This window comes from Lotus japonicus, chromosome 5, assembly GCF_012489685.1.
Source record: "Lotus japonicus ecotype B-129 chromosome 5, LjGifu_v1.2".
NCBI lineage: Eukaryota > Viridiplantae > Streptophyta > Magnoliopsida > Fabales > Fabaceae > Lotus > Lotus japonicus.
The window spans coordinates 8741676-8760558 of NC_080045.1; the positions used below are offsets into that span (position 1 = coordinate 8741676).

Sequence of the window (18883 nt, forward strand, 5' to 3'; positions counted from 1 at the left end):
AGTAAATATACACTGTAATTTCACGTGCTGCATCAGGTCATCAATATCAATCAATATCAATATCAATATCAATCAATATCAATATCAATCAATATCATCAATATCAATATATATTAGAAAAGAACAACTTCTAGCATGATGTGTCGCTCTCACAGGTCAAGTTAGTGACGTGTCGCTCCCAGATTAATTCTCACCTAATATTTTACATGTAAGCTCTTTCTCCTTGGCCCCACTTGCCACATGTGCCCTGATTTTTCCTTACCTTATTTCTCCTTAATAAAAAATACATTTTTAAATTTTAGATTTGATTAGGATTTAGGTTTTTTATTTCTTGATTTTATCTTAATTTATTTTTGATTTATTTTTAGAGTATTAATTAATTTTTATGGTATTTTTATTGAATTTTCGGATTTTTAATTAATTCCGGATTTAATGAGTTTTTATTGTGATTTGCTAGATTTTGATAGTTTTTATCTATTTTTATTTAGTACATTTTTAAATTTTAGATTTGATTAGGATTTATGTTGTTTAAAATACATTTTTAAATTTTAGATTTAATTAGGATTTAGGTTTTTTATTTCTTGATTTTATCTTAATTTATTTTTAGAGTATTAATTAATTTTTAGGGTATTTTTATTGAATTTTCGGATTTTTAATTAATTCCCGGATTTTATGAGTTTTTATTGTGATTTGCTAGATTTTGATAGTTTTTATCTATTTTCATTTAGTACATTTTTAAATTTTAGATTTGATTATGATTTATGTTGTTTATTTATGAATTTTATCTTAATTTATATTATTATTTATTTTTAGAGTATTAATCCTAATCAAGACCTTCGCTAGAAATTTGTTCTAAAGTACGCCCATTAGTACTACTATAAGAGCAAAGCAACATGCTTCTTATATTGGGAGATAGAAAAAAGCAGAGGTTGCCTTAGTAAGCTTTCTCACCTGGATCAACAGAAAAAGCAACTGAAACTCGATCGATGAAAGTTGGAATGGCAAGGTTTACTCTTAAAGTCTTCGGCAGGAGGAGGATACAAGAGATCGACCTTGAAGCAAGCAAGGTATGGTGGGTGTCATCATCTTCATCGATATTACCCACCAGATAGACTTGAGAAAAGACTTTCAGGCATCCTGAGAGTAAGGAGAAGCTGGATCTAAATGTATTAGAAAGGGCCTAAAAGCTTGTATATATAGGAAGAATATTTTACATGAAAATACTTCTACATAAAAATAAATGTTAATAAGATTTCATCGGATTTTTTTTTGTTACAAGAAAAACATAATATAATATAGTTTGATGTTAATTTTTTACTACATAATAATATAGTCCACTTTAATTTTTTTGTACAAATTATTATAGGAGTTAAATTCTCCTACGGGAAGAAATATATTTTAACAAGAAAGTACCTTCATTAAGTATTAATTAATGTATCAAATACAATAACAAATTTCGCGGTACATTCTTTTTTTTCTAAGATTAAAATGTGTTCTGAATGCTTTATTGGTGATTCTTCATATCTATAATTTGTGTTATTGTCTTTAGGCTCATGAAGAATGTGAAACGACTTCATGTTGATATGGGTCAAACTTAGTTTATTTTATTGTGTAAAAAATGAACTCGCATAATCACGTACATAAAGAATCTTTTCTCTTTTTTTCATTGTAGATTAAATCAGCTATTGTTTATTAGCCATCATTAAACCAACTCCCCTAATATGTTTTGCATAATTTGAGATTTGGTTAACCAATTTTTTTATTAGTTATTCAATTGTACGAAGTTCAATCTATGCAACAAGGGTTTTAATTTAAGACTTTTTGTCCACTTTTCTCATCATTTCATACTCTTCTATTTCATCAGTTGTTTATTATATTTTTAATGATCAAGGTATTAATTGACCTATCAAGTATAATAGATGTATTCCCCGTGCAACGCGCGGGTAAAAAACACTAGTAATTTATTAAATTAAAAAAAAAAACCTTGGAATTGGGTTGCAAACGGGTAAATGGTCACATTGGTCCCTGGAAGTTCCCACCAACTTCAGAATCGTCCCTGGATGAATTTAATTAGGCTCGCGGTCCCTAGAAGTGGCAAAAAATAGTCATAGTAGTCTCTGACGTTAAAATCCCCTAACGTCCGTTAACCATTTACTAACATGGAATTTTTTTTTTCCCACAATCAATGCCTACGTGGAAATAGAAAATGTTCCCCCCTAAAATGAAAGATCCAAAAGAAGTCAAATTGGTCCCTAGGTATGTGTTGGATTCTGATTGGGTTAAAAGGAGGTCACATTGGTCCTTGTTACAATCTCCCTCCATTTTAGAAACTCCTCCTATTCTCCATGAAAGCAGAACGTTGGAGAAGATTGAGAGAGAGAAAAGAGGGTGAATCGGTTGTGCTGTGAAGAAGACACTAGTTGGAAGCTTGGAAGCTCTCTTGCTCGCTGGTGTTGTGAAAAATCGCTCTGTCGCTCGCTGAGGAAGAAGAACGAAGGAGGGCGAACCCTTCGTTTGCAGCGTCAAGGTATGTCTCCCAAACCCCAAGTCCTTGCAATCTGCAGTTGAAATTTCTTACCATTATGCATGTTAACCCTAAATCTCGACACATCTGAACCTTGTCTGCGATTTTGAAGTTCAAGTTATGATTTTTATGGAAAAGACATGAATTTTTGTGGAAAAGATATGATTTTTATGGTTTATATGGTTCTCTGAAGTTGGTATGTTGGTATATTAGAGTTGGGTTTGGGGTTTTATAAGGAATGAGATTGATTGTGGGTGTAAGATTGTGAAATTTTGAAACCCTTAAGATTGTGAAATTCTGAGATTTTATTTTGCTATTGTGGTGTAGATGGATTCAAGGATCACTGTGATATTGATGCATGGTGGTGAGATAAGTTTGCATGTGGATGGCACTGCCTCATACTTTGGGGGAACTATGTGTGTGTGGGAGGATCTTGATTCTGACAGGCTGAACCTATTTGATCTGGAAGCTATGGCAAGGGAACATGGATATGTTATGACTATGAAGATGTGGTGGCGTAATCCTCAAGTTCCAGATGTGCTTAAGTTAAATGAACTTTGCACTGATTCTGACCTAATGGATGCATGCTTAGCATCTAAGTCCAACAACCAAGAGATCGAGATTTACTATGAGCATTTGGAACCAGTCCCTTTTGAGGTTATTCCACCCCCTAATTTTAATGAGGATGAGAATGTTGTGATTGTGATTACACCCCCTGTGGTCCATGTGGTGGATGAGGAGGAAGTTATTACACCCCATGTGATGGAGGAGGTTGAAGTAACCCAGTGTTGAAAGAATTTTTACTTAACCACTTTCGAATCCTTCAAGATTCAATCGTAGTATAGCAAAGGGTTTTTATCGTCCTCAGGGAATTGGAAATACAACGCCGTTCTTTAGTAAAACCACTTAAGCAATGAATTTAACAAAGTTTTTGATTGATTGTTTCGAAATACGTCGTAAATATAAAGAAAAGCGATAATAACAACGGGTTTAAACAGGTTGAGAAAACTGTTAGGATTGGGTTTCGCACCTTAACTGTTATGAATCCGTAAATTCAACACATATGAATCATTATATTCTTGATTCCATCACACCAGTTCTTATCTAACTCATTAATTCCTTACATGAGAAGATTAACGGTTCGCTCTCCTAATTACCGATGTCTCGCATAACTAACAAAGCGAAGCGTGATTGATTCGGGTGTTTAACGACTAACAAACCTAACTCTATGTCTAGCAATTAGGATTATTAGATGATATAACCTAAATCCAATTCAAATATGTAGTTTTCACTCACACATCAAATCTCTAATCAAGTTCTAATTGATCAAGTTAAAACAAGCTTTAAGAACAAGATTATACCATTGAAATCAAGAGATAGATAGATTCATATGCATAAGAACTAAATTAGATACACAGAGTCAAGGTACTACACCAAATCCTAACAAAGAAAAGCTTAGCTATCCATAGACATGGAATCTAGACAAGCTTACAAGAGAAATAGGATGGAAGTGATGATCCGTGCCGACTTCGGCGTAGCTCCAGCTCGATGGAAGCTTACCCAAGCTCTAAGTTCCTTCCCTTTTTGTTCTCTCTCGAATTCTCTCTCCAAAAACCCCGTTTTGTTCTGAAAATGAAGAAAATCCTTTTATAATGAACTTTTACATCTGTGCAGAGTGCTGGGCGGCCCTTTATGGGCGCTGAGCGCCCAATTACTTCAAGGTTGGGTTTCTGTAACCGCCCCAAGCGCTGGGCGGCTACTGACAAGCGCTGGGCACCCTGCTGATCCAGAAATTCTCTAAGTCTCATAAAAATATGTCTTTTTCCTTGAGAACTTAGACCCTACATCACAATTTGAGAATATAATCAGTCATAAAACACATTTGAGCTTAACTCTCAATCAAATAACAAATTCCAATCAAGATGAGAGAAACTAATAGGGATTTCTCATAAACCACTTGAGATAAGTGCCTAAAATGTGTATGAAAACTAGGAAAATATGGCGCTTATCAACTCCCCCTAACTTGGAACCTTGTTTGCCCTCAAACAAAAGGTATTGGTAAACAAAACACATATATACAATTTGTTCTTAAACAAGCATGACTCATGAACAACCATCTTAAAAAAAACTTTACACATTGCATGATTTTAAGCACATGTGAAGCCCACAACAATTAACCAAAAACCATGATAAGAAAGCATACCCAATCATGAGATTCTAAGCACAATTTGAATTTCCTACTTTTAATCAAGGATTCACTCAAAACTTTCCAAATGCACAACTCAAGAGTTCAAGGGTAAGTGTTTCACTCAAATCTATCAATGAATCACACAAATCAAACTTGCTACCCGTCTCAGTAATCATCAAACTGCATGGTCAATCAAGAATCACATAGGTCTTTCTAGGGTTGTAATGGGGCCTGGTTTCAAAAGAACATTGGTTTTTCTAGATATTCAAATACTTTCTAGTTAAGAGAGCATAAAACGACATGTATCACAATTTATATCTAGCTACCTTTTACTCTCTTCTCAACTATTCTCTCTTTTGTCACCATTTTCTTAACATTTTATGACTCATCAACCCTTTCATTCCCTTTCAACTTCTCAATCCTTATTTTTTCTCTTTTTTTTTATTTTTTTTTATACTCGCATTTCTTTCTTCATTTTTTTTTTAACAAAGATTGAGAAGTTTGACATTAATCACTACACAAAACATAATATATGTTCAATGGTTTCCATTCCCCCTAACTTACACATTTATACAATCCCATCATTCATGCTCTCTTAACTAAGAAAGTGAGGGAGAGACATTGTTTTTCTTTTTAGGCTTTGGGATCATATACAAAACAAAGAAATTTTCAATTTTTTTTTTCTTTTTTTTTTTTTTTGGCTCAAGTGGGGTAACAAAGTGATTTCCTAAGTAAAGGTAGGCTATATGGCTAAGTAGTTATTTACTCTAATGAACAAAATGCCTTGATCATTTTCTTTCATTTCCATGCAATTTCAAACAATTAGAGACTCAAGCAAGTTCAACTATGTAAAACAATGATGATTCTCACTTTCTCTCTTCTCACTAGTGTTTGGTCACACTCCCTCACCGGCTTAGGTATGTATCCTTGATTTCAAGCATTTTCAAACAAATTGAGCCTAAGACCTCATGTGAATAATGCATTAATATCATGTCATGGCATCAAGTGAGTGCAAAACACAATGATCATGAATTTAAAAACACAAAATCATGCACTCAGTTGGCATTTCATAGTTCATGCTTGCTCTCAAACCAACCAATTCCAAAGTCATCCAAAATTTGAGCAAAACTGAGCTCCCATCCCAAAATAAACCTAAGCATACCAACATCAAACAAAGTGCTAAAACCAAAGCACATAATTAAAGTATCAACATACTAAAGTATTTAAAATACTAAAACTGAAATAAAATGCAGAAAACTAAAAAAGTCACTGAATAATGGTGAGTCCTCAATCCTCTGCATCATCATCATCCTCCTCATACTCCTCATCAGATCCATCAGTGTTGCTCTCTTCCTCTCTGCCAATTGGCCTGTCCTCAGGCCACTGATTAGCTGCCATATAATCTGCAAATGGGAGGCCCACATAGTCTTTGTGTGACCCATAGATACTCTGAAAGCTCTCATAGAGTCCAGTAATGGCCCTGTAGCATGCTTGTTGCTTCTGACTTTGAAGGTTCTGCTGAGTAAGTACTTGTTGCAGCATGTCCCTCTGTGATGGTGGTTGCACAGTTGGTGGCTCCTTAGGTGGAGGCTTCAACATCTCTTTCTTGATGAGTTTTTCTATCACAACATTTAACCTCATAGGTTGACACTTATTATTGACATATTGTGCAGTGATTTCACTTGTGAGAGCAACCTGACCTTCCACTGGTACATGTACTTTATGGGACCTGCAAAGAGAAGTGATCAAAGAAGGTAAAACAATGGAACTGGGTTTTCTGTCAATATTATTGATGCTGTCGGCAATAGCATTGGAAAGAACAGCAGCTATGTTCACAGGTTGCTTCTGAATAATGCTCCACATCAAGCATGCTTTGGCAAGTGGCAAAGTTGACACATGAGATGATGGATGGACATTAGCTAAGATGAAAGTATTCCAAACAATGGCCAGCTGGTTCATACATATCCTGAGAATCGACCTGATGTCCATTTGGTTTGTTTAAGCCCGCATTTGTCATCTGCTGGTACGTGCACAACTTCTTGGGTGTCTTCCATAGATTCCCTAAAAATTTATTGATTGCTTGCATGTCATAGGGTACCCGTATATTGTTCACCCAAGAGTATCTCTGCTCTCTAGCCTCCTTAGAATAAAAAGCATTCGCATAAAACTGCTTCACCACTTCAGGATGGTAAGTGGAGTTTGGTTTAGCTACCTTCTCCCACTTTCTATTGATAATCTCGTCCATGAAGTCTGGATAATCAGTAGGCTTGAGTGTTACTATCCTTTCAGACACGATTGGTTTTTTTCTGATTGAATCATATTTTGCTTGAGTGGCTGCTGACTTGAACTTGGTCTCATCATAGCTTGTGTTTTCTTCAAAATCATTGAAGTTTGGTCCACTAGAACTTGAAGATGAAGGTGCAAGTCGTGCCTTCTTTTGAACTGTAAGCTTGTTTTTAGACCTGCAAAATAACCAGAAAATCCAATGCCCAAAGCTGAGATATTAGTAAAAGAGATTCACATAACATTGCAATCATCCAAGTTCATCACAAGACAAACATCCCATTGAAATTCTTCAATCAAAAGCCTATTCACTTAAGTTCATCTCATTCTAATGACCAAACAATCATATTCACATACAAAGCATCACCTTACATTTAACATGAATTCTTCACATTAGCAACACTTAGCATGAAAGATTCATGTCTCATGTGGAACAAAAATTCTCAAATTGGAAACACATACTGTCAACATGTTTTAGCATCTTGAATTCCAAGAACTAGTTCCAAAAAGAACCAATAAATTTCAAAAACCCCCAATTTCTAATTCTAGGGTTCATAGCAACATCACTTCAATCCTAAATTAGGAACCCTAACCAAGAGGTAGCATGAAATTGGTCATATACATGCAAAACCCATTCCTTATCTAACCCAAAAACAAGCTTCTTGACAAACAATTTTGAAAACCCTCAATTCCTCTGATGCATGGGTACGGCCAAATTGGCCGCGTACCCGTACCGGGTACGTACCCGGTACGCATACGCGTCGGGTACGCATAGGGTACGTACCCGGTACGTACCCGTTACCAAAAAAAAAAGGTTACGGGCCAAAACGACGTCGTTTTGGTCTTTAAAAAAAAAAAAGAAGCAGAACCCTAAATCGCGTGAAAAGAAGGAAAAAAAATAGCAGCAGCCACCGTCGAGAGAAGGAAAAAAAGAGAATCGATCCGGGAAAGGAATAAGCAAAGACCCGGTTGGTTGATCTCCTGAACCCTGCGAGAGTCATATCAAAGACCCGTTGTGCAGTTTATTCCACCCCTCTCAAATCGATTTTTTTATCTCCACTTGCTGACATCAATTTTATGTTGTTTTGGTGTGAATGAAACTGAATATGAGAATTTTGAAGATATGGTGATATGAGGAAAATAGGAGTTGGACTAAGGTGAGACACCTGGATTTGTGAGATGCTAGATAATGGGCACGTAGTGTCATACTCATATATATGTGTTGGTTGCTCGTGTTCTGTACATATACACCTATATCCACATTCACCAGTGTTTAATGTTGATCCTCAGTTTCAAAAAAAAAAAATGTTGATCCTCATTTTCTCAGCAAAGACAATTTAATATTATGTCTTGGATGTTATTTTAATTAGTTATATTTATCTCTTTTTTTTATAATTTATTTCTATTTAAATATTATATATAAAAATATATACATATATCTAACGTACCCGTACCCCTGTTTTTTCAAAAATCGCGTACCGCGTACCCAATACCGTACCCGTACCGGGTACCGTACCCGTACCCGTGCAACACAGCTCAATTCCTAAGCTTAGGTTCGAATTCCATGTATAAGAGAGGAAAGAGGAGAAGAAAAAGAACTTACATGAGAAAAAAGGAATGGAACGAAAGTAGATTGATGGAGGAAGAAGATTGCAATCACTTGCTTGAAAAGTGGAAGGAGAAGAAATTTGAAAAGGGGGAGGAGAAGAAGTTTCGTGGGTGTGCTGTGTGTGTTGTGTAAGTGTGTGCGTGTTTTAAGTGAGAAAGAAAAAGAAATTTTTCTGTTTTTGTTTTTGTTTTTTTTGTTTTGTTTTTTTTTTTTTTTTAAGAATTGGATCAGGGTGCTGGGCGGCCTCTGAGGAGCGCTGGGCACTCGTGCCAGTGTTGCCCAGGCCGCTGAGCACCCTCTGAGACGCGCTGGGTGCTCGTGCCAGTGTTGCCCAGGCTGCTGAGCATCCTCTGAGACGCGCTGGGCGCTCGTGCCAGTGTTGCCCAGGCTGCTGAGCATCCTCTGAGACACGCTGGGCGCCTCATAGCAGCAAAATTTCTCCTTTAAACATCATTCTAACCATTTAAGACTACTTACTTAACACAGATCACACACCCCCTCTTCATAAAAGACCTTGTAAGATATCTTTGTGCCCAAGATCATCATCATTCAACACAACCTCCATTCCATATTTCACAAATCAATCATACTTTGACAGTTTTTTACTCAACTTTAAAGTTCACAAGTGAGGTGGTCAAATTTTGAGTTTTCCACTTCTGAGGCATGTCTATGGATTTATTTAGTTCAAAACATTATATAAAACATGTCCATGCTTTAAAACTCAACATTTGACCATCATTCATTGACAGTTCACAAGTCATGCTTACAAAAGACAAGTTTCAAACAGTAAACATAACTCATCATACCAAATCTTGATATTCTCATTCTCTTCTCAAGTTAAGCTTCCATAACATCTATATACAACATTTAAAACTTGTTGGAAGCCTGAAAACATACATTCACACATAATCTCCCCAAATCACTTCTCAAGTTCCAAAAAGTACTGAATTAAGAACTGAAATATCAAATGACTTCAAGACACACCACATGAACATAAAACTATACTAAACATGCTCAAAATGGTAATCAAAAGCTGTGAAGCACATAAAAACACAGATTTAGCTAAAACTTCACAAAATCACCATGTCACTTACTAAGAATAACTAAAAACTGTAAAATCTAACCGAACACTGGGTTGCCTCCCAGGAAGCGCTTCTTTAACGTCACTAGCTTGACACCTGTATTGTTTTCACTGATCATCCAAATAGGTCACCGCTGCAGTGAACCTATGCACATCCTCACCTAGGTAAGGCTTCAATCTCTGACCATTTACCACCCAAGTCTTTTTAGTTTCAGGGTCCTCTAACTCAACAACTCCATAAGACTTGACATCTTTAACCATAAACGGACCTGACCATTTGGTTTTGAGCTTTCCAGGAAATAACCTCAACCTAGAATTGAATAAGAGTACATGTTGACCTTGCCTGAAGGTCTTCTTGATGATCTTGCTGTCATGGTACTTTTTCACCTTTTCCTTGTACAGTTTGGAAGATTCATAGGCTTGAAGCCTCATTTCTTCTAACTGATGCAATTGATTCTTCCTATGCTCACCTGCAAGATTCAAATCAAAGTTTAGAAATTTAAGAGCCCAATAGGCTTTGTGCTCCAATTCAACTGGTAAATGACAAGCCTTGCCATAAACCAATTGAAAAGGGGTTAAGCCTATCGGGGACTTGTATGCAGTCCTATATACCCATAGAGCATCATCAAGCTTCTGAGACCAATCCTTCCTGGAACTTGACACAGTTTTCTCCAGAATCTTCTTGATTTCTCTATTAGATACCTCAGCTTGCCCATTGGTTTGTGGATGATAAGGTGATGCTACCTTGTGCCTAACACCATAATGCTCCAATGCCTTAGCTAGCTGAGAATTCACAAAATGAGAACCTCCATCACTGATAATGACCCTTGGTGCTCCAAAACGGCTGAAAATGTTCTTCTTCAAGAATTTGATAACAGTTTTGCCATCAGCCTTGGGAGTCGCCACTGCTTCCACCCATCTAGACACATACTCAACAGCTACCAAGATATATTCATTAGAGAATGAAGATGGGAAGGGTCCCATGAAGTCCATACCCCAGCAATCAAAAACCTCAACTTCTAAGATACTTTGCAAGGGCATTTCATTTCTTTTACTTATTCCTCCTGATCTCTGGCATTCATCACATCTCTGAACATGAAAATGAGCATCTTTAAAGAGGGTAGGCCAATAAAAACCAGATTGAAGGACCTTTACCGCAGTCCTTTCTCCATTGTAATGACCTCCGTAAGCAGAGTTATGACAGTGTCTGAGAATATCCTTGGCTTCATTTGAAGCTACACACCTTCTCAACAAACCATCAGCTCCCATCTTAAAGAGATAAGGATCATCCCACACAAATTGAGTTGCATCTCTGAGAAACTTCTTTTTCTGGTGAAAATTGAACTCTGGAATCACACCTGTAGCTTTGAAATTGGCCATATCAGCAAACCATGGCCTTTCTTGAACTAGAAACAACTTCTCATCAGGAAATGCATCTGCTATCTCTTTTTCTTTTGTGGTCACCTCATCATTCACCAGCCTTGATAAGTGATCAGCTACCTGATTCTCTTTGCCACTCTTGTCCTCTATTACTAGATCAAATTCCTGCAATAAGAGAATTGTAAGGCCCGAGTTTTTAAGTTTATGCTAAGTGAATAAACTTCTTATTCACGATTAGGGTTGATGTAATGTGAAGGGAAACCTGAACGAAAGTTTATTAAATGAAATATATTTATGAAGGAGAAAGTTCAGGAAAAGTTCAAGGATTTCATTATGATCGATAAAAGTTATAGCACGATCGTTACACGCTTAAACCTAGGTCAGAAACCCTAGTATATAGCTAATTTTCACTTTTAGGCACGATGGCAGTTAATTCCAAAAATCTTCAGAGAAATGTTAGAACTTCTCTTTTTCCATATATCACGATCGTCTCGAGGCGAAACTCTAGGATCTACGAACGTCCGATTCCAATCATCGGAAGTTTGCCGAAACCGAAACCCTGGTATTTCAAAACCCTAGAATCACCCGACTATGGGGACTTTATCTATTCAGAGCTTCAAATGAATATTCTACACGCGTACACCCGTTTCTCTTGATGATTTCAATCTTTCTTCCGAAGGAAGTTTTCTATTCCGACATTCGATGCAAAAAGCAACTTATCGGGTAAAATAGTTTTATACCGACTATGCATTAGTTGCCAAAAATACAAGGAGACCTCTTTATAGTTTTGGAATTCTGTTGCCAAAACATATCTATTAATTCACGGAGAATGACGCCGGAAAAATCAGATTCGCGAAACTTTCTTTTTCCCGCGAATTTCCAACCTTTATATATAGCAAAGAAAGGAAGAAAAACTCAAATTCTCCTCCATTTTCTCTCTTCAAACCCGCGGCCAAGAACAAGGAAGAAGGAAGAAGAGTTTTTGTTCAAACCTTGCTTGATCGTCGATCAATCAGTTGCTGCTTCAAGGCTTCGAGGTATAGTCGCTAATCCTTACCTCTGATCGCTTTTTCCATAGCTTTTCTGTAGAGTTTTCTGAGTGGATAGTTTATGGGTTTTTGCAAAACTATCCTGAATCTTTCATTTCTGATTCTAAACCTCTTCCTTATGCGCCCAAGATCACTTCTGCCGGGTTAGATTTTCCGTTATGTCGCCGGAATTCCGCCGGAATCGATTTGAACCTAAAATACCCATTTTTGGAGTTTTTGGTGTAAAGCTTCAACCTTTAGGCTGAAAACTATCGCCTTAGCTTAGTGCTAGTAGGATTAGTTGTCATAAACGTCGTTGGTGACGTCCCTGCAAAATTTTATTTTTGGGATTTCAGTTTTGAAAATCCTAAGTTAAAAATCATGACCAAAATACCCCTGCGACAGTTTTTGATCCGATAATTTTTCCGAGTTCAGAATACCCTTAGTTACGGCTTATGAAAGCATAGGAACCAAGTTTGATCGAAGAAAAATCGAACCCCACAATTAACCAAAGTGGCCGAGCCCTATAGGGGGGAGGAGGAAAATTTCCTTTTCCGAAAACTTGTCCTTTCGCGCTAGATTATCGTACCTTAGAGTATAGATTACTTCGAGTAACCTTAGTAAGTATCGATAGCTTAGTTTTCGATAGATTCTTATAGTATTCTGTGATTTTGTTGTAAAGGTGCTTTTGAGGATTTCTCTGAGGAACAACACTTTGAGTGCGAGGAAGCGCTTGACGATCATACTGGAGAACCTTCAGGTGAGGGCTTCTCACTGAATCTCTAGTTAATTCTTAGGGTCGATGTTTCGACATTGTTTACTGTTTATGCACTGGAATTGTGTGTGATTGGAAAATGTTTTCTGAGGCTTCGGCTGACAATGTAGATGATTCATCTACTGAATGTTTTTGAGATTGACTTACATGCTATGTGCTATGTGGGTAATCTAGGATGTGTGGTGCATGCTTTATATGCTAAGTGCTAAGTGTTTATGATGCGATTTATTGATATATGACATGTTGTTGATTGTGATGATTTAAATATGCTCTGTACTGGAATCTGAGATTCTGAATGGTGAGAATAGCGGGCAGGTCATGCCGATTTTATTTTGAGAGTTTTGAGAAAGTTTGATAGGACGAACGAGGTTCGGGCCTTAATTTTGTTTAGTGGATCGAGACCTCCTCTGGAAGCGACTTGGGATTGGGAGATCCTGCAAATGTATAAGACTTGCGATAAGACAAAATGGAATCTATTTTATAAAGAAAATTCATAAGACCTTAAATAACCTCAAAATCTTTAAGTAATGATAACAATCTCGAAGGAAGGCATTGGAAGTCAAATCATAGTTTTGGAAAAACGAGGAGTGTCGTCGGATCCAAGTGTTGAGGAGTTTGGTAAGTTCTGAGTATGTTGGTACTTTTTCGCTCGTTGAGCAATTTGTTAGCCATCCAAGGGATGAGCCGAGAAGCTTCACTGAGGCGTGAGACCTTGTGAATGCGGGATACTCCACTGAGGCGTGAGACCTTGTGGAAAGCATGGAACTCCACTGAGGCGTGAGACCTTGTGAGAGCATGAAACTTCACTAAAGCGTGAGACTTCGTGAGAGTATTGATGACCCGAAGAGTCATCGTGAGTGGTTGCACTCGTTTTATGATTATTGTATTTTGTCGCAGAATCGACTTTACCTTAGGGTAAGCTTTTAAAGACATTAATTTAGTTAGAACACGTGGCGACGTGTCGAGTGAGGTCGGAGACGTTGTTTGGCTAATCACTGCATTGCATGCACTCATTAAGTGGTTTAAACACGGCGAGATACCGGACCACGGCGGATTCCAAAATTGGTTATAAGACCAGGATTTCCGCGTAAGAGCGCTGCTAGGTGACTCTTAGTAGCAGACCGAAATGGCAGGCCTTCGGGTTTTATGCTGATCTGACTACATGATGATGTGGGAGTAAGAGGCATCACGGGCCGAAATGGCACCACCGTGGCTGGTGAAGGGCTGATCCGATGATGTCCATCCGTTCCGGATTGCATATTGGTTGACTGGGTTAACCTGCATTGCATATCATGCAACATACATACTAATTTAGTTGTTGAGTGTGATTGTTATTTGTCAATCCTATTTGGAACATGCTATTTGTTATTGTTGTCATTTACATTCGATATGGAACATGCAACCCTAGGAATGACATCTCTAGTTATAAGCCTAAGTGGCTATTTATTACTTGTACCTATTGGGTTTATTATCTACATAGTTCTTTAGAGTTGACCCTCGCGTCTTCTGTGTGTGTTTTGGCGGACAACGCCTTTTGTCAGATGAATATTGCGGATTGGTTCACCATGGTCCACCCTTCGGGGGGGATTAGGTACGAGATGATCGATCAGGACGACCCCAGGTCGTGGGTGGTTGACCCCTTGAGCCATCGAGCGACGTATTCGGGGCGCATCATGGAGGACCACGTGGACAGTGGAGGACTCTTGAGGTCAGGAGTGTTGAGGCGATGCTCTATCAGCTTCAACTTGCCACCGGGCGTTCACTGCGGACCAGGATTCGGAGGAGCACCGCCGCCACCGTCATCTTCAGAGGAGGAGGATCCCTCAGAGGAGATTCCAGTGGGAGTGCCTTCGGCAGGGTCTAGTGCACCCTCTGTTGCGATCATTGATGATCAGGGTTCGGGCCCTAAGCCCGTGAGTCCAGCATCGGAGCGTACTGCGGTTGCGAGGGGAGGACGGATAGGGTTGGTAGACTTGGTCGTTCTGGATTCTGATTCAGACGACGATCATGCTAGCACATAGTTTTGAGTGTTGGTATGAGCTCCTCGAGTTAGGATTAGTGTAGGAGTAGAGTTTTAGCTCTGACAGTCTTGCTTCATTTGTTACTTAGGGGACAGGGTAGATCCGCCTATAGCTTTTTGTGTGGTTTCCTTACGGGAATCACAGAGAGTTGGTTGGACTTAGGAGGTCTTATTTTTAGGCCATTGGGTCAGCTGATTCTCAGTTTTGAGGGATGGTGTTGCGGGCACTTCACCCTTTTCATTTGGTTTGTATATATTGCCTACGGGCGTTGCACTTTTCTTTCCGTCACTGGAGGTTACTCGTGACGAGGTTGTTACTTACAGCGGGGGCTGTTTATATGTTGTATATTAGTTTTATTACCTTTTAGCATTTGGGTTTTATTTAATTCAGTCTTGTCTTAGTTATTATCGAAAAAAAAAAAATATTCACGTTTTTCCGCATTAAGTTTATTTTGGTTACTAAAGTGACGCCACCGAAATCGGGGTGTTACAAGAATCCATCGAAGCAATCTAGGTTTGGAATCAGGTTTTGTCAGAAGATACTTGATAGCTCCGTGGTCAGTGAAAATGATAACTTTTGAACCTATCAAGTAACTTCTAAATTTCTCAAGTGCATACACTATAGCTAGCAATTCTTTCTCAGTAGTAGCATAGTTTATCTGAGCCTCATTTAAAACCTTGCTAGCATAGTGAATTGCATGAAAAACCTTATCCTTTCTCTGACCTAAAACTGCTCCAACTGCATAATCACTAGCATCACACATTAATTCAAAATCAAGATTCCAATTAGGTGCAATAATAATAGGAGCAGATATCAAACTTTGTTTCAATTTTTCAAAAGCTTCTAAACAAGAATTATCAAAGAGAAAAGAAGTATCCTTATTCAAGAGATTACTCAATGGCTTGGCAATTTTGGAGAAGTCTTTGATGAAACGTCTATAAAACCCAGCATGACCAAGAAAACTTCTGATGCCCTTGACATTTGTTGGTGCTGGTAGCTTCTCAATAACCTCCACTTTTGCTTTGTCCACTTCAATTCCTCTTGATGAGATTTTGTGCCCAAGGACAATTCCTTCCGTCACCATGAAGTGACATTTCTCCCAATTAAGAACCAGATTGGTTTCCACACACCGCTTCAACACGGTGTCCAAGTTTTGCAAACATAAATCAAAGGAAGCACCAAATACTGAGAAATCATCCATGAAAACCTCAATGATCTTCTCCACCAAATCTGAAAATATTGCAAGCATGCATCTCTGAAAGGTTGCTGGAGCATTACACAACCCAAATGGCATTTTCCTATAAGCAAAAACACCAAAGGGACATGTGAAAGCTGTTTTCTCCTGGTCTTCTGGGTTGACTGTAATTTGATTGTAGCCCGAGTATCCATCAAGAAAGCAATAGAAGGCCTGCCCAGATAATCTCTCCAACATCTGATCCATGAATGGTAATGGGAAATGGTCCTTTCTGGTGGGCTTGTTCAGCTTCCTGTAATCTATACACATTCTCCAACCTATGACTGTTCTTGTCGGAATCAGCTCATTCTTGTCATTAGTAATCACAGTCATGCCTCCTTTCTTTGGAACTACCTGCACTGGACTCACCCAAGAACTATCAGAAATAGGATAAATCATACCTGCTTCTAGTAGTTTCACCACTTCCTTTCTGACTACTTCTTTCATGGTTGGATTCAATCTTCTTTGTGGTTGTGCTACAGGCTTGAAATCATCCTCCATCATGATCTTGTGCATGCAGTAAGAAGGACTAATGCCTTTAAGATCAGATAAGGTCCAACCTATAGCTTCTTGATTTGCTTTGATAACTTCAATCAGCTTCTCCTCCTCCTCTGGTGATAGAGAACTGCTAATGATCACTAGCTTACCTGTTTCACCCTGCAAAAACACATATTTTAAATGAGCAGGTAAGAGTTTCAGCTCCATCTTCTGATCATCTTTCCTTGTATCAGCTTCCACTGGTTCCTCTTTCATGATATTCTCCACTACCACTTTCTCAGAGGGTATTTCCTTGAGAAGATTAAGTTCTTGCACACACTTCTCGATTTCTTTTTCCTCCAGTTCATTGAATTGTGAGCAACAACACATGTTGATGAGAACTACCTCCAAAGGATCAAACACACAAGGCTTCTTATCAGCTTCTCTGCAAACTTCATCAATTGCATCAATTTTGAAACATTGTCCTTTGTCTTTTGGATGTTGTATGGCCTCATAGAGATCAAATTGAACTTCATCATCTTGGACTCTCACTTTCAGCTTCCCAATGTCCATGTCTATTGCCATTCTTGCTGTCCTCATGAAGGGTCTCCCCAGGATGATTGGAACTTCTTCATCCTCTGGAATATCAATAATAGCAAAGTCAGCGGGAATTAAAAATTTATCAACTCTTACCAGTACATCCTCTGCTATGCCAACTTGATATTTGATTGATCTGTCTGCAAGCTGTAAAGACATCCTGGTTGGTCTAAGCTCCATACCACCTGCTTTCTTCATTATGGAAAGTGGCATAAGACTTATACTGGCTCCCAAATCAATCAGAGCTTTTCCCACTGCTAAAGTACCAATTGTCACTGGAATTGTTACATTTCCAGGATCATCCATCTTCTCAGGTATGAAATGCTGAATAAAGGAACTGCAATGAGCTCCCAAGTGAACAACTTCTTCATCCTGAAACTTTCTCTTCTTTGTCAGCAACTCTTTCATGAATTTTGCATATGTTGGCATTTGCTCCAAAGCCTCTGCAAATGGAATGTTGATTTGAAGCCTTTTGAAGATATCCATGAACCTAGTGAATTGCCTTTCCTTGTCCGCCTTGGTAGGAGCATGTGGATAAGGAAGTCTCTTCTCAAGTGGGGGTTTTTGGATAACTTTCTCTTTGTCTTTAAATGCATTCTCTTTTCCTCCCACCTTTCTTTTCTCTCCACTATCACCTACCTTTTCCTCACATTTTTCTTTTGTTTTCTCTTCATCACTCTTTTCTTGCTTATTTACACTATCACTCTTATTTTTCAACACCTCCCTCTCAATCTCCTCATTATCACTCATTTTCTCTTTCTCTTCACCTCTATCATTTTTTTCACTCACTACCTCATCAATATCCCTACCAACCGCCTTTCCGCTTCTGGTGAAGATCGCATTGCACTTCTGATTTGGATTAGGTTCAGTGTTTGCTGTGAATGCTCCTTTATGACTCTCAGCCACCTGCTTTGCTAACTGGCCCATTTGGATCTCTAAATTCTTAATAGAAGCTTCTGTGTTCTTCTGATTGGTCATAGTCATCTGCATGAACTGATTCATTGTATCTTCTAATGTTGGATTCTTGCTCTGTGGCGGCTGTTGGTATGACTGATTCTGGTAAGGTGGTGGTGCCCTACTGGTGGAAGGCCCTGCATCTTGCCTCCAAGGTTGGTTGTATTGTTGATTACCTCCCCTGGGATAGTTGTTCTGGTACCCTTGCCTCTGCTGGTTTCCTAGGTAGTGAACCTCCTCTTCCTGTAATTGACAGTATTCTGTTGGATGATCCTTAGTACACACATCACACCTGTTCACCTGCTTTCTGGAAGAAGAATCTTGCATCTCCCGAAGTTGTTTGGGAAGATCACTCAGAGTCTTTTTCACTTCATCTAGTTGTTGCTGCAGTTGCTTGTTTTGGGCCAAGATAGCATCACTTGATCCCAATTCCAGAACGCCTCCTCTCCTTGGTGGTCCTCTATTATGTTGATCTTGGTGGTCATTTAGAGCCATAGCCTCAATGATCTGAATGGCCTCAGTTGGAGACTTTGTCATCAAAGAACCTCCTGAAGTTGCATCCACCATTATCCTGCTTTGTTGTTGAAGACCTTTTCTGAAAAGATGGATTTGCGTCTTGGCATCAAAGTCATGATTCGGGCACCTTCTCAGCATGGATTTGTATCTTTCCCAAGCTTCACGTAAACTTTCACCTGTACTTTGGGAAAAAGTAGAAATAGCAGTTCTACAATC

General features: G+C 38.5%; 1 non-coding gene across 1 annotated transcript; it reads left to right on the forward strand.

The window, feature by feature from the left end:
- The first annotated feature begins 18776 nt into the window (after positions 1 to 18776).
- LOC130721656 (small nucleolar RNA R71) lies at positions 18777 to 18883 on the forward strand. Its single transcript, XR_009013577.1, has one exon. It is a non-coding gene; the product is annotated as a small nucleolar RNA R71 (small nucleolar RNA).